Below are 18,028 nucleotides of genomic sequence, written 5' to 3'. Positions count from 1 at the left end.
ATTTTATTCTTGACCCTCTTCTAGCCAAATGCTTAACCAATTGTATAATCCTTTAAAGGGAGTTAGGTAGTCAGGAAATTTGACAATATATTCCCACCTAAATGTTAAATGGTTACTAAAGGATGATTCAATTATGAATCAATCCACTTTGGCATTTTGGTATTACCTCGTATTAGGTGAGATCACAATCTGCTTTGCCAAAGGTAAATCACAACTTCAAACCTTAATATTGCAAGGATATACCAACTGCCATAAGGTGTAGGAAAATTTAAATCATCCCTGCCGTAGGATATCATAGGTGTTCCAATAAGTGAAAAGCATATTCTGCTATCTAGAATATAAATCAGAGGAGAATAAACCAAGTTCCAAATCATTTACAAGACAAAATTATCATTTTAAATAAATATAAATTAAAAATTAAGTGTCTATTTTTTTTTTTAAGGGCAATAAAATCAAGTATACAAACATGCTCAGCATTTTAAATAAACATCTTATTGAAGTTGTGAATAATTTTAGAACTATTCATTTCCAATAAGGATACTTCCAATATTGGACAACCAAGCAATTATGGACAACTCTAGAAGATCTAAATAAAAGCATAAATATAAACAAGTTTACCCAACTAGTGGTGAACAAGAAGCATTCCTAAATGTGAAAATCGGCAACTTCATCAAATCAATATAAAAGTAGGTGCATAAACAAGTTTTTCCTTCTAGTGGTAAACCAAGAAGTGTTCCTTTATAGATATCCCAACAAGATACTCTGCACTGAGCTAGGCAATATTGCCCAATTATTATGGACTCATTTTTAAACACACGAGTTTTGTGAAGTCATTTCTAACAAAATTAATATGAGCTATGTAACTGAAATGTTTGAACCAACACTCATTTAGGTAGAGAAAACATATCCAACAAGTCAGTCCCAAAACAAACCACATTTTTCAGAAATGTTTCCGATAACTAAAAATCTATAAAGATGGAGCTTTCCAAATTACTGAAGCGAGAAATAAAAACCAAACTATCTAGAATAGGAAGAAGATATATTCCTTCATTTGTAGATGAATCACGACTATGAAACACGCACTTGAAAATATATATGCACAGTGGAAATCACAGACCATTCTTGGAGCCTTTTCAAGAGCAAATTGTTCAGCACTTAAATCTATACATTCTGCTATGACAAAAATTCCTTCAGCGAGAGAGGTGGCTACAACAACCATTTTTGCAATAAATTCAATACATTCAGCCATTTTTGCAACAAATTTAATACATTCAACCATTTTTGCAACAAATTCAATACATACACAAATGAAGAAGATGATGGCCGATGAAGATGGTTATCTCATATACATTCTTTATTGATTTTTGGAATTGGTTGAAAACCTCAAATTCACATCTTTCATACCCCCAAACCATGTCTTAATAAAACTACAATCTTCCAGTGCTGAATGGTCCTCCAAAGCCTTCATTAGAGCTAAATCCTTGCGCTTGCTTCTCATTGTCCCGTTGTTAAGAAGTTGCTTGCAATGCTCTAGCACCCCAGCCTCACGAGCCTCCATGGCCCTCTGCTTGCTATTGCCACATAGCGAGGACAAGATAGCCACAGCGTGCTCTCTACTTCTGGAAGTCCCCTATTTAAGCAAGCTAATGGAGGAGGCCTCTAAACGGTATCATATGGGACTCTTGCACTGTTAATCAAACCCCAACTAACAAAAGTACTGTCCCCACCATGACATCTCTTTTTTATTATCATCATAGAAACAAAGACTATAGAGAGCCGTGATGGCTTCCTCGCGAGCTCTTGAATCCCCTTCTGCAAGTAGCTTAACGAGGGGCCGTATAGCATCCGAATGGCCCCCAATTGTGGCTTTATTCACATCCACCATCGCCAAGCTCGTCAAGGTCACAGCCACCATGGATCGATTCCCCATGGAACCGTGCTTCAACACATTGACAATCGAATCCACGGCCGCTTCTGCCACAAGCCCCACTTTATTACCATCATCCAAGCTTAAGTAGAGGAGTGTCGCCATGGCATTTTCTTTGGTTGGAGAGTCCCCACAGGACAAGAGAGGCAAAATCTTCACCACGGCCCCAGCTTCCACAATACACAAACGCATCTCACGATTTTCCTTCGCCAGCACCTTAATCTCCCTCACGACATCCCTCCTCATAGACTAATTAGAAGCACTCATATTCCCTAGGTTTTTACTACAGTTTCTAGGGTTTGTTTGAGTTTCTGTAGGGTTTCTAGGGTTTTGTCGTAGGCATGTGATAATTTTTTTTTTTTTTAAATTAGTATGTCCATGCATCTACATTTATTTAAATTAAATATATAAATATTGTAAAAAGAAAGGTTAGATTTGTATTTATTTCTCTCAAATTTAGTTGGACTAAATTTTTCTTGATCATCACAGACAAAATAATTAGAAAAAATAATTTAGTATTTTTCTTGAAAAATTTTAAGGTCACACAGAGTTGAAACCCCACTCTAATACCATATGTAACAGCCTAAATTAAATGTGTAATTAACCAAGTAATTTATATTCAACATGCAATTATCACTAATTAACTTCAAGTTCAAAACTATGGGTAGAACCCTTACCTGTGATTTCGGTTGAAGTCTACGAACTGCAACGAGGTTTTGGGGACGACTCTCCACCCAACTGTAGGCTCAATTGCGCAAGGTCTTGCTACAACTGGCCACCCTCGAGCCCTCAATCAACGTACTACTTCTAGTGAATCCTCTGTCTTAGAACACTATTCTCCCAAGAGAATGAATGATAGAATCTTGGAATGATGGAATGCCTCCCATCTTCCTCACCATTAAATAAATAGAACAAACATTGGAAGGGGAACCACATGCATGCACTCCATGTGTATACATGCAACTTTATTGCTTTCTTGTTTTATTTCTTTTGATAGCTTTACTGATTTTTTTTACTTTTTTCTTGTTTTATTTCTATTTATATTTATTTAGAGCTTTAGTACGATTATTTATTATTTATTACTATTTTTATTTTTATTATTGTTATTTTTTTATTCATTGTTTGCTGTTTATTTTCTTGTATTTTTTAATATTATTCATTATTATTATTATTATTATTATTATTTATTATTTATTATTTATTATGAAGGGACAGTACTAAACCTGGGTCGAGAACCAAGGAACCATTTGTTGTCTTAGTGGGTCTTGACCTAGGTTCAGAGTTGATTTTTCCAAACAGATCCCTACACTACTAGCCCTTTCCATGGAGCACAGACTAAAGTCTCACTTGAAGCAATATGGGGGGATGCTGGAACTAAGTTTCTGCACCCAGAGATGGTTATGATGTTGTTTTATGCCCTAAATTTTACTTCACGGAGATCGATAAGCCTTTTAGGGCTTATCGGTATACTTCTCTTAATCACCCTTAAACCTTTGCAAAGATCTACGACTATCTTTCGCGGGCCCTAAACAGGCGAACCAATCACTTACACTCCTCTAGAATTGCTCCTAAGTCTATTATTACCGAGATCGGCTTAAGTGTCTGATATCTTTAGCATGTGTTAAGATATTTCTCACGTAAATAGATGTTATTAATTGCATTCTTATAACAATGTAAACCATGAAGAATCGTGCATTAATATAACATTAAATTATAATCCCAATATTCATCATAACATAAACGCATTCATTCATAATAGAAGTAAATAGATCAAACATAGACATTTCCAAAACAGTCTCTTTATTGATACTTTAGATTTGCTTACAAACTGAAGACTACCTTGTGCACTCAATTGCAGGGGTCTGCATACTCTACTCTAGGCCTCTGTACAAACAGTTGCAAAGCCTCTTATCTACTCCAAGACACTTTGCTCGTCTCTTCTAATGACCCGTTACATCAACTATGAGCTTCACTTCTATCAACTCCCTTAGACTCTCCAAGACTCTCCTTTTTATACAATCCAATGGTCTATGAACCATGGGTAGGTCTGTACAAGCCGACACAACTTACATAAAAGAAGGGAAAATCCATTCCATAACTTGTGGAAACTTTACACTTTACATTACAAAAACTTGGGCTTTTGCCCCAAAATTGACCTTAGGGGACCCTGTCCCAACACCTCTTCCAACAAGCATAAACATTTTGACAAGTCCTAGATATGGCATCATTACTATTGAGCCTGAAAGATATTAATGCTTTGCATGTGTACAGGAATAAGATACTATTAAAGGTCCCATTGGACCTATTACAGATTGAACCAATAAGGGAACCAACTCCTAGCGTAAGCTTGGAGGGAAGTTCCAAAGAAAATTCTGAAGAAGAAACCAAAGAGAAGTCGACTCATGAGTCAAAGCACTCAGAACCATAATCTTAAAATGGAGAAGGAAACACAAATAAAGAGTATGAGAAAGATACAACTAGAAGTACACAGGAAACAGATGAACAGGCCTTGGCAAAGAACAAGGCATAAATTACTTCTACTTCAACTCAATTAGGTAAGGTTCCAGTCATTGACCTGGAACAGGAATGGGAGAAATTCAATAATAAGCTCCATAAAGACACAAATCTTGAGAAAACATCCGAACTACAAACCCCCAAGCGAACCTAGCATAAACCAAATCCATAAACAAATGAGGAAGGAGCTATAGGTACTCAGGATATTAATATTATTCCTATTGTTCCTATTTCCGAAATTGTCTTGATAATTGAAGAGATACCTCCATTAGATATATTCTACAGTCCTACTCATAAGGATGTAGTTAAAATACAAAGGAAGAAAAGGAAACTAGTCACCACTGCTGTTAGGATGCTAGAAAATAAACTGATGGATGTTGTGTGGAAGGACACCCCCGTTGAACCATCAGAGAATCTCACAAAGTTGTCGTAGTTAGCAGGAGATTAATCCACAACAACCATCGATAAGGCAACAAAAGTCCAAATATTGTTGAAGGAAAAGGAACAGAAAATTCTGCTACTTGAACAAAAATTAGCACAAGAAAAAACTAATCAGAGGGTAGAGCAACAAGTAGCCTATCTTTAAAGAGAATTTGGGTAGATGAGAGTGTAGCACCAGTCCAGCTTATCAGAAAAGGATTCAAAAATTCTTGAAATGCAAACCATGGTGGATAAATTCAAAGATAACCCATAAATTGATGAATTCATCAAAGAAGCAGTCAGCCTCAATTCCCTATTAATACAACAAGAAGAAATATTCTACTAGAAAGTCTTACAGATAAATCCTTACTACGAGACCAGTGATAGATTGAAAAACCAAGTAATTGATATGAGGTTTGAGTATGAAGAAATCCACAAAAAGGTTTCTGAATTTATCACCTGGCAAGAATCAAAGGATGGAAGAAAGGCTGACCTACCAAAAGTGGAAGACTCCCATAAAGGTATTTTGTTTACGCATTGGGATTCTTGGTTGAAACAGGAAGAAAGGATGATAGTGATAGCAGCAGGAGCAGAAAGAATTATAATAGAATACATAAATGAAAATCTCAATGGCACGAACCTTGTCAAAGGATGTGTACCAAGGTTTCTACCAAATGTCAAACAACTAGAGCAACAATGGAAACAGACAGCACAAGAAAAGGAAGAGGCAATTAAATAGCTAATCGGTCTAAATTGGGAGACATACTGACAATTTCTAGTAAAACCACACATCCAATGGATGACTCTATGGTGTTTAACAACCTCTACACAAAAGATGTTTCCAACATTGATATATGCCATATTTGTCGTGTAGTTAAAATATACAATTAGCTAGCTGCCTTAGCTCAAGGCAATGATCGATATTGGTGACCTCAGAGTTCAAGTTAACAGATTAACTTAATTCAAGTTCAAAGGAGCAAGTCATTAGTTTTATTTTAGTTTTAGTTTTCTTTTTTCCCATTCCGAGGAATATTGTCTCAAACCTCCTCAACCATTTTTGTAATAATCCATTTTGAGGCAAGTATTTTAGTATTTAAACCCCTCTCATGCATTTAGAGAGGGTTCAAAATTTTCATCAAAAAATATTTTCAAGACATTACACTTGTGTACTTTTGAGAAGGTTTTGATGAAATGAATGGAACATGATCTATTTTGCTTTGAATATCTAGCATGCTCTACTGAAATTTCACTTGTGTACTCTTAGAATGTGTTGTATTGAATGAAATTGGGTCAATATTACTGAAGCACATTAGCAAGACTTATCATATATGGTACTCTTATCATATGATTATGTTTTATTTATGTATCAACCAATACTCTTTCTATTAATTGTTTTATGTATGAAAGTCAGAATTCTAGTTATGCATTAGTGGTCTTTTGTATGATGTTTTAGCTATGATTGTGTTTTGAATACATGAACGATTTTTATATGCGATATATTTCTCTCAATCATTTTCTCTAATTATTTATACAAAAAAATTATTTTTAAATGATTTCGTTTCTTTTGGCAGTTGAATGATCTTTATTACCAATTGCTGTAAGACATCATTGTAGATCACATATATTATTTTATTCTCATGTATATTTATAGTTATATAATGTTAGATTTAGATATTTTCCTATGTTTAATAGTTAGATTAGATTATATTTAGTTGAATCATTTCTCATGATAGGTTATATCATTCCATCAACATTATTAAATCAATCCTCTCTGGGAAACTGGTCCCATTACGCACAGTCTGAGCCACTATACAAAACAAAAAAGGAGTTGCTTTCAAGGTCCGGACTGGGTGGTTATACCCCATGTTGTTGTAGCGAAATTCGAGTCTTCAACATTTTGGCATTAGAAGGAGGGCTCGAGTATGAATGGAAAGAAAATATAAATTAGAAAGCCATTCTAGGAGTAAATCTCCCTCACCATCACCTCCAACTTCTTGGTCACATTCCAAATCCCCAAATCTTAGATGTGAAGTTGTGAAGAAAGCCTTAGAATCCACTAACGTTCTTCCAAAGAAATTAGATCAATATTCTTCTACAGAAACTCCCAAACTTTAGTCTTTAATCCATAAATTGCAAGGAATTTTCCTTTCTCAAGAAGAATCTGAACCATCACAAGCTAATATTTCTTCTCAGTTTTCTTCCTCTGAAAGGTTAACCAGATCACAGAGTGAAAAATTTGGGATTCACCCATTTGAATTTCCTCTACCTAACCCTTGAAGGAAAAATAAGAAAACACAATCTAAAACTCATAGTGAGATTCTCTCATCATCACCTAAAACAACCTCATTCATTTCATTATCTTCCTCACAAGATCAATCATCCACCTTACAACTCCAGATCGTGATTTACACTGTATTGGAGTACAATCCTACTCTACCCAATCACCTTCAACTACACATCTTCCTCTACACATATAACCACAATGGCTAAAAGACCATGGACAAATCCAGGATTCATTCGAATTGAGGGACCATTACATCCACTACCTATGCAACTAGAAAAGTGGTTGCTAAAATTCAACCTTGATGACGGTCTCCCTGCTGAAGAACACATAAATAGATTCATGTTGTCTGAAAATTTGAATGTAGTGGTAGAAGAAGTTTCACTTGTAAGATTATTCCCTTATACTTTACAAGGATCAGCAAGATCATGGTATTTTTCATTACCATCTGGTTCCATCAATAGTTGCAATGCCTTTCAAGAGTAGTTCCTAACCATGTTTGGAGACGAACAATTGACAACTACTCTTCTCAATGATCTCTCCAAATTGAAAGCTTAACCTAGAGAACCAATTAAGGACTTCAATTCACATTTTAATAAGTTATTGAACAAGATTCCAATGGCACCCAAACCCAGTGATGAATTTAAAAATGAATGGTACATTTATGCTCTTCCCTCAAATACAACTAGTTTTGTTGATAGGGTTGTCAAACCAACCTTAGCATAAAATATGAAAGAATCCATAACTATAAAAAAAAACATTTTAGACTTAGATAAAAAGAATGCATTAGAAGAGATAAAATCCAAGAAGGTCACTTTCAAGGATGAATCTAAGAAGAAAGCACCTAAAGATCCTTTTAATCTTGAAGGTCTACAAAAGGTCCTTCAAATCATGTCCAATGAAATGGTCGACATTAAAAAGAAGGTAGCCGAGACTTCTTCAAGGAAAGATTATAGACCTTATAAAGGAAATCCTTCCTCTGATCCTAAACATCCAAATACAATATCAAATGTGGAGGTATAGGAAGTCTCAACTACTGAAGAACATACCAATGAAAAAGAGTTAGTCAAATTGCAAGGAATGTGGGATTTCATTCTTCCTATGTTATATAACGAAGAATCATAACAAGAATTAGCTATTGCAACCAAGAGCAGGAGCATTGTTGATTTTCCACAAAAAAAGTTGAAAACAAAAATCATCGACCCCAACTCTCAAAGGTAAGTAATTGGTAAGAAATATTCTCCCAAATCCACTCAAATGACTCCTCCACAATCAAATTCTTCACCTTCAACCAAAACCCTGCCAGTACCTTATGAAATGGAATACAACATCGTCGAAGATATGAAAAATACTAGAGCTAATATTACATTCCATGAGCTTAGCAAGTTAAAACATCAACAAAAGCTATTGCTCAAAGAGCTAAAAGAAATCCCCACTTCTCCTCTTCTTGTTGTTGTAATCTCACAGGCTGCTCGAGAAATGGGTAGGCCTCCTAGTACTTCATTGGACAAGATAAGTTCAATTGATATTTCTTTAATACGTGGAGGATCTAAATCTCACACACCTCCATTTCTTTTGACTTTTGAAGTTTTTAATAACAATTTTCACAATTGTTTAGTAGATTCTGGAGCTTCATCCAACATTCTACCAAAAACTGTTTGTGCAAAATTGAATGTGGAACCCAAAAAATCTGTTGTTCGCATTATGCAGCTAGATCGATCTAAAGTCAAAGTTATAGGAGAAATCAATCAGGTCACTATTAGACTCTCATCTAACCCGAAAGTATGTCAAGTGATTGACATTCTTGTGATCGATATCCATGAATTCTATGGTTTAATCCTCAGTAGAGACTAGTCTAAAAATATTCATGGCTATTTCTCGATAGACTAGCCCCATATGTGGCTTCCTTATAATGACAAGATGAATCAAATAAGGGTCGACCATGAGAAACATCAAAAGTATATCATCACAGAACTGGAGGGAGAAAATGAGCCTGTTGCATACAGTAACAATATCATTGGAAATGATTCAGTCGAGTCATTCCTAGGAAATTTTAATGCAAATAATTCACCCTTTTCGGACAATTCTATTACATCACAAGTTGAAAACTATTCTCAAACAGATTCTTCTAAATGTATCAATTTTCTAGATAAACCCGTAGTCCAGTCTTTATTTTTGAAATTATATTTTAATGGATCTAAATCTAATGATGGAGCTGGAGCAAGTTGCATATTGGTTAGCTCTAAAAGGGAAAAATCTATGTGAGCATGCAGAATTGAATTTGAATGCACAAATAACACAACTGAATATGAAGCATTAATTCAAGGGTTGTACAAAGCCATTGGCATTGAAATAAAATATCATCATCAAGTATTTGGAGATTTGGAAACTATAATTAAACATGTGAGGAATACTATACACTGTCTCTTTGGACATCTGAAACATTATCAATCACTAGTCTAGGACCTCACCTACCATTTTACAGCATTCGAAATTTCCCTGATTCTAAGACTTCAAAATGAAAGTTCCAATCTAGCTAACATTGGATCCAATCTCATTCCACTAGGAGATTATAGTCCTGATTGCTTTTCTATAGAATTATTTTTTATGCCTTCTATTCTCGACAACATCACCAATTGGCGAGTTTTTAATAATGATCCGGATATCATAAATTTTCTAACATCTGATGGATCTTATGATGACTAGATAATAGATGAAGATCAGCATGACAAACATCTTAGACAGGGAACAATTGTAAATTCCATACCTAAATCTGTGGTTAAGTTGGAAGTTTTATATGATCTTAAGGAAAGCTTCAAGAAACCTACTAACTCAAAGCTTTAAAGTTCAACTTTGAGGTTTGAATTAGTTAATCTTGGAACTGACCTTAAACCTCAGAATATGAATCTGGGACTTGGTTTTACATCTGATGAAATACTAGCCTTTATTCATTTGTTAAAGAAATATAAAAATGTTTTTTCTTGGAACTATGAAGATCTTAAGACATATGATACTTCCATCATTCAACATACCATTCCCATGATATCCGATGAAAAGCTTGTACATCAGAAGTTGAGAAGGATTCACCCAAATTTAGAAAATTGGATCAAATATGAATTGAATAAGCTTCTCAAAGCCAAAATAATTTTTCATGTTAGGCATTCAAGGTGGGTTTCTAACCTTGTTCCATTCAAGAAATAGAATGGTGATATTCGAATATGTATAGACTTTCACAATCTCAACAAAGCTTGTCATCAGGACAACTTTCCATTGCGTCCTATGGAATAGATACTGAAATTAGTTGTAGGCTCAGAGATAATGTATTTTCTAGATGGATTTTTAGGATATAATTTGTTTCTTGTACATCTCGATGATCCACTAAACACCACATTTCGAACTAAATGGAGAACACATGCTTACCAAAATATGCCATTTGGATTAATCAATGCTAGTGCAACATTTCAGAGAGCCATGGATATAGATTCAAAGGTTTGGTGAATAACTCAGTGGTAATTTATTTAGATGACATAATAGTGTATTCAAAAAAGTGCAGTAATCATTTAAAGGATTTAAAACAAATATTTGAACACTGTGAAATATATGGAATTTCTTTAAATCCCAAGAAATCTTTCTTTGATTTTAGTGAATGAAAACTTCTTGGATTTATTATATCTAAAGATGCCATTCACATTGATCCTAATAGGAAAAAAGAAATTTCTGAAATCTCTTTGCCTCACAATAAAAAATCCATGCAATCTTTCCTAGGTCAGATAAATTTTGTCAAGAGATTTGTCCCTCACTTTTCACGAATTATTTTACCCTCCAATCAATGATTAAGAAAAATTATGTTTTTAAATGGGGACATACCTAGCATGAAGTTTTAACCTTATCAAACAAGAAATCATAAATTCTCCCTCTTTAGGAACTCCAAATTTTTCTAATCATTTCATTTTATATACCTTTGCTTCTGAGACATCATATGCAACTATATTGACACAGGTCAATGATGACAAAGTCGAAGCACCAATTTCTTTCTTTAGTTCCAATTTGCAGGGGGTTGAATTAAATTATTCATATGTTGAAAAATAAGATTTTCCTGTTTTCAAATCAATAAAAAATTTCAGACCCTTTCTTCTCAAAGCTCACACTAAGGTAGTAGTTCCATTCTTAGTAGTGAGAAATTTACTAATGCAAAGAGAAGTAGGCGAGAAAAGAGAAAATTGGGTAACAACACTACAAGAATATGACATTGAGATAAGACCACCTAAAATTATTAGAGAACAAGGTTTTTGTAGAATGTTAGTAGGAGCATCCAACTTACCAGCATGACAAGATCAAGGTGATGATATACAAATATGTGAGGTAAGCCTTAATGATACTGAAGCTAAATATGCTCATATCATCTTTTATTTGAAAATTTGATATGCTTCTATGCAACTCAGTTACAAAAGGAAAATGGTTTGAGGTTAAAAGCTAAGAAATATGAAATCATCAACGATGTTTTGCTTGGGAAGAATTATGATTCTATTTTACTTAGATTCCTTGAAAAATCTGAGCCAGAAAAGATTTTGCAGGAACTTCATGATGGACCAGCTGGTGGAAATTTTGGAGGAGACATAACAGGACATAAAATCCTGCATGTTGGATATTATTGGCCAATCTTATTCAAAGATGCACATGAACATGTAGGGAAAGGTTAAATTTTTCAAACAACTGCTAGAAGACAAAGTAAACCCGAATTACCGTTGCAGCCAGTCAACATTGAGCAACCATTTGAGCAATGGGGACTAGACTTAATAGGTGAGATCGTTCCTCACTCTTCAAAGCAGCATAAATATATCCTTACAACAACTTATTACTTCACTAAATGGGTGGAAGCAATCCCACTTAACGTAGCCAATTTTGAAAACATCATTGAATTTATTGATTAGTTTATTATTACCATATTTGGTCTACCAACTTCCCTCATGTTTGACAATGCATCTTATTGCACAGGAAATGTTATGACAAAATTTTCTCTTAAAAGAGGTTTCAAGCTTAAATATTATGCTAACTATTATCCTCAGGGAAATGGTTTGGCTGAATCTACAAATAAAAATCTCATAAGAATCATCAAACGAATTGTTGATCAAAGTCATAAAAACTGGCATAAATATTTAACATTTTCTCTATGGGAAAATCAAATAACACAGAAAGCCTCAATAGGCACTTACCCTTTTAATTTGGTCTATGGGAAAGAGGTTGTTATCCCTACAAATGTAGTTATTCCCTCTCTAGCCCTAGTTAAATTTATTGAAGAAACTCCTTCCTCTTCTATGAAATTAAGGCAATCGCGAATCCTCAAGCTCAAAGAAGAAATAGACAAAGTAAATATCATACATGCACATCATTAGCAATTAGTCAAATCTTCATTTGATGCAAATGTTGTGAGTCCTAAATCCCTTCATCTTGGATAACTTGTATTGAAGTGGTATAAAGAACATGAGGAAAAAGTTACGCATTCTAAATTATGAAGAATGTGGCTTGGCCCATTTTAGATTGTGGAACAAATCGGCCCATCAACATTTTTATTGCAAGATTTATCAAGAAAGAGAGATTATCTACCTGTTAATGGGCATATCTTGAAGAAATATTTTTCATGGAAGATAACCTCTTCTACCGCTTTTAAACTATTTCCTTTACTTTTCTAGGAAAATAAAAGTTAAATAATATTTAATTTTGGCCTTGCAATAAAAATCTATTGTATCTTTTGATTTTTCGCTTGTATAAGTAGAGGTTGTTAAGAAGATAATTTTCACATTTTAGATATAAGATAGGTTCTATTTCTTTGAACCTTGCTTGTTTTCCACCAAAATCATTTATCCTTTGTGAAACCTCAACTTTATAAAGAGACCTTTGTTCTACCACCAGCCAAGAAAGGTATCTTTAACAAAGCAAAGACTTTCTACAGCTAAGCACCTTTAACTCTATAATTGTCATCCAGAACCTCTTAAGGAGTCAATGATTCTCCCCATCTAGTAAAATTTTCTATTTTTATAGTGTAATTTTAAAATATACTTAAAATTAAAGGATAACAGGTCTCATCAAGAGCCGACTTACCATGTTCATAGGGACATAATAAACTGATATTACCAATACTGCATATGAAAATAGGGTAATGGCTTGAGATTATTTTAATTGAAAGACAAGGGGTCTCACCACAAGCCAACTTGTTCAATTGAGTTACAACTAGTGAATGGCATTGTCAACTTTCGCCCTCAAACCAAGACAGTGACCTTTAAGTAGCACAAAGGAAGATTTTAGAAGAAAAAATAAACTATTTAAGAAAGAAAGAAAAGAGAATAAGTATATGAGTCTGAATTTATCTCTAAAAATTGCACTCTTATTTGGATGGGATATTGAATCATTGATGGTTAAAAAGGTAACCCTGTCAAGGCTATGGATGCTTGCTCGCAGAAAAGGCTCTACTTGTGACAAATGAGTACATCTAAAAGCTAATATGCAAGAGCCCCCTTCTTTATCTTGAAAGCTAAGTAAAGGCTGATTTAGACAAAGGAATTTTTATTTTTAAGAGGATATCAAGTGGATGGTAATTAGGTGGATTTTGTTTTCTTATTTCGAGAAATGTTACTTATCTTATATTTCATGTAATTCCTATTTTCTGAACTCTATTTATTTTGGAAGTTTTAGAAGTTTCAAAAGACTATCCGAGATAACTGGTTTTTCCAGTGAATCAACAATCATTGTGCTATTAAACAAACCCACCATTTATTGATTTAGTAGTTAATATTATATTAATAAATGGGGACCCTTCATAAAAAATCCTCCAAGGAAAGCTTAGCACTTAAGTGCTTTCTTTTTAAATTTTTAGAAATAAATTAAGATATCAAGTCAAATCCCTTTAAGACTATCAATTCTCGCTTTTATCGCATATTGCTGGACCAAATGTGTCAAAGGTTAATTGACAACCAAGATCCGCAAATTACAACGGAAGGGATCACCCTAATAAACTAAGGATATCATTGAACTTTCCATTTAAAGCGAAGACTTAAGGCATTTCTTGTGAAATGAAGCACCTATCGTAATTGCATATCGGCTTTCATGAAAAGCAAAACTCAGAAAACCTATTGGAATATGCGAATTGCGATATTGCAGTATAGAAAGCCAATACTTATCGCATCGTGACGCTTTACTTAAAGGCCAATCTTATGAATTACAAAAGTTTGCGAAGCACGATATAACCTAGACCTGATAAAAATAAATGTTATAAACTATAAGTTAAGTCTGACGCTTAACAAAAAGGCACTTTACGCAATAATTATTCATTTAGGTAGAGTGTGCTCTAAACAATGATAAGTATGTTGCTCACCTCGCGTCTCGCAAGACTCTAAATAGCTCTGAAAAATGCACAACATAAAATGTGATATTTCAATTTGCGATATTACGATAATCTTATTGCAATCGCATAATCTACATTTCACACTATAAACTTGCCACCTTAAAGTTTTTCATTTCCTGTTTGCAATGCGATAGTTTAAATGAGTAATAAAGGCCATGATAAAAGATCTTAGAGCATATTTAATAAGTTTAATGGAATTTATTGTTATGAAACCAACACACAAAAAGATAGAAAAGATAGATCAACGCCTTAGAATTCAGCCTCTTCGAGGGGGCAACCTCCTTTACATTACATAAATGAACAATTCTTGGATGATACAAATGACAAGACCTCCTTTCTATATATAGGAGTCTAAGGGGTCATAATATAATTAGCGCTGACATAGCAATAGTAATGTAAGGGCACAGCACAATAATAACAATATGGGGACTACATGGGCACAACAATATAATAAGGGGGTTGTACTAATAACAATAAGGGGTTACCCTAGTAGTATAGGGGCCTAACATGTCCCTCTCCTTCAAAAAGTGTTGTCCTCAATGCTTGAGAAGTTCTTGATGCTTATGTATAAAATTCTTGTCCTCCCATGTGGAATACTTGGCAGGTAAGTTCTTCCACTTGATGAGATACTCTGAAATTGATTGATTTCATAGCTGTCGAGTTCTTGTTTCTGTGACTACTGCAGGTTCTAATTTGATTTTTCCTTCCTCTTCAAGTTTTGGAAATATTGTTTCAATTGGAATATTCTACAACTTTTGAATGAGTTGTCACACTTCTTTGTCCTTCATCCATTCATCCCTTGCTTCGTTTATCTAATCTGCTTGGATAATAGAAATAACACAAAACAATGCTTCCACATCCTCATCCTTTCTTGAGAGTGCATCTGCAACAAAATTTTCTTTCCTTTTCTATAGATGATGTCAAAGTCATAAGCCAACATATTTGTGACCCATTTTTTCTGTTCTTTTAAAGATAATATTTGTTCTAAAAAGTATTTAAGACTATCATGATCCATTTTTACCTTGAAGTGTCTTCCCATTGGATAAGGTCGCCATTTCTTAAGTGCATGTAGTATTTCCAACATTTTTGTTTCATAAATAGCTTGCTTGAGTTGTAGCCATAAAAATACCCAATCAACTACATCGAATGTTTTTTCACTGCGATGTTGATCTAGTTGTTGTTTCATTCGATTTTGCGCCAAAGTGGTGTTGTCCTTTAAAAGTTGGAGAACTTGTTGTTGATGCTCGATGTGATCTTTCACTGCTTGAACCTTTTTCTTCTTGATATGTCCTTCTATCTTGAGAGCTTGAGGAGTGGTAATTTCTTCCAATGCTTTACAAGATATGGTTGGATCCATTTCTTGATGCTCGATGTGATCTTTCACTTCTTGAGCATTTTTCTTCTTGATATGTCCTTCTATCTTGATAGTTTGAGGAGTGTTAATTCTATCCAATGCACTAAAATATATGGTTGGATTCATTTCTTCTTTCTCAATGTGATCTTTCACTTCTTGAACCTTTTTCTTCTTGATATGTCCTTCTAGCTTGAGAGTTTGAGGAGTGGTAATTCTTGCCAATGCTTTACGAGATATGATCAGATTCATTTCTTCTTTCTTTGGGGTTGGTTCCTGGTGTATATCCTCTTCTTTTGATGTTTCTCGATCATTTTCTTCCTCCTCTTCATAATCTATGTAAAATAATTTCTTCTCTACACACTTATGACCTTTAGTGCATTTTCTATCACAAATGTCACAAAGCCCTTTTTCTCTTTTTTCTTCCAATTATCATGGTGTCGCCCTTGTAGGTTGTGGAAGGCTAGGAGAAAAAACACTTCCATGTTTATAGTTGTGAGGGGTAGAATTCATTGTTTCCATAATTTTTCTTTCCACTTTTCTTGCCAACCTAAATGCCTTCTCCAATGAATTAGGTTCCCAAAGACGAACCTCATGTTGAATGTTATCCTTTAAAGTCCCTATAGAGACATCAATCCTTTGCTTCTCTGGAATATCATTTTCCCTTATATTTAATTTTTGAAAGTCCTCAATGTGCTCTTCCACTGAACACTTTTGTTTGAGATTTCTCAATTGGCTAAAGAAAGTGTTTCTCTTTGTATCCTCATAATGTGCTATCATTTCCTCTGTGAAAATTGACCACGTGACAAGTGGTTTATGAGAACAAAGCCCTTTATACCATAAAAATTGATTTGGTTCTAAATAATTAGATACAATACATACCTTTTGTAACAATGGTACACCATGTAGATCAAAATATTTCTCCATCTATAGTATCCAATTTACCAGATCCTTGCCATCAAACTTCCTCATCTCGCTTTTTCTTAATTTTAGGAGCTCGATCATGAAATGACTGTAACTTTGTAATTTCGGATCTTCCAGTTCTGAAATCACGACCTACAGTAGACCTCTATGTCATCTTTCCAATGCTACCAGTCTGATCCAAATTGGATTCTCCAAGGAAGAGTTATGCCAAATCTCCCATGGTCACCTAATTATAGACTAGTTCAGTAGAGCAAACTTGTACGGCGTGCCATGTGTCATTGTTTCAACCTTTGGATTTGAAAAATGTACACAAGAAACTATAGTCCGTTCTATTTCTGTAGCATCTTATGAAATTTCAATCTGATTCTCAGAGAGAAAGTTATGACGATTTTCCCCAGGTCACCTGTTTGGAAGGTAATTTAGGAGTCTGCAAAAAGACCAACTTCCTCAAATCATATCTCCACAAATATAGCACAAAAAGCTGTGAAATTCAGAGTTGAGGTTCTGTGCGATTTCGTCTCAAATGGGAAATTTTTTCACTTTTGAAATGTCGCAGAAAAAAGTTATAGCGAAAATGCCACGACGACCTATTTGGAGTAGCGAAACCCTAGAATCCAAAGCTCTGATACCAAATGTTATGAAACCAACACACAAAAAGATAGGAAGATAGATCAACGCCTTAGAATTCTGCCTCTTTGAGGGGGAAACCTCCTTTACATTACATAAATGAACAATTCTTGGATGATACAAATGACAAGACCTCCTTTCTATATATAGGAGTCTAAGGGGTCATAATATAATCAGAGCTGACATAACAATAATAATGTAAGGGCACAATAATAACAACCTGAGGACTACATGGATAAAATAATATAATAAGGGGGTTGTACTAATAACAATAAGGGGTTACACTAGTAGTATAGGGGCTTAACATTTGTGTTAAGAGCGGAAATGTGATTTGATATCTTTTCATTTGTATTTTGAATAAAAGCTCCTCTCTTGTTACCTTTTGAGATTAACTGTATCATTTTATTATCACTATCATTCTCGCTTTGTGTCTATCCGATAACTCCCATTGCTCCATTTCCGGAAAAACCTGCAGAAAAAATCATTGGAAAGAATGGAAAATAAAGGAAAGGCAATTTCATATGAGAAATCAGACATGATACCACTTTTGTCCGATAGCCCATCTAGCAAAGACAGGGAACCATG

At 34.4% G+C, this 18,028-nt stretch overlaps 1 pseudogene; it reads right to left on the bottom strand.

The window, feature by feature from the left end:
- Positions 1–1,354: 1,354 nt before the first annotated feature.
- LOC149183648 (U-box domain-containing protein 8-like) lies at positions 1,355–2,173 on the bottom strand (annotated as a pseudogene).
- Between the last annotated feature and the right edge of the window lie 15,855 nt (positions 2,174–18,028).

Source organism: Pinus tabuliformis, chromosome 3_2, assembly GCF_031772625.1.
Source record: "Pinus tabuliformis cultivar Carrire ecotype Pingquan chromosome 3_2, CPIR1, whole genome shotgun sequence".
NCBI classification, from domain to species: Eukaryota; Viridiplantae; Streptophyta; class Pinopsida; order Pinales; family Pinaceae; genus Pinus; species Pinus tabuliformis.
Note: the sequence above shows the minus strand (reverse complement) of the source record. Positions and strands in the feature narration are given on the sequence as shown.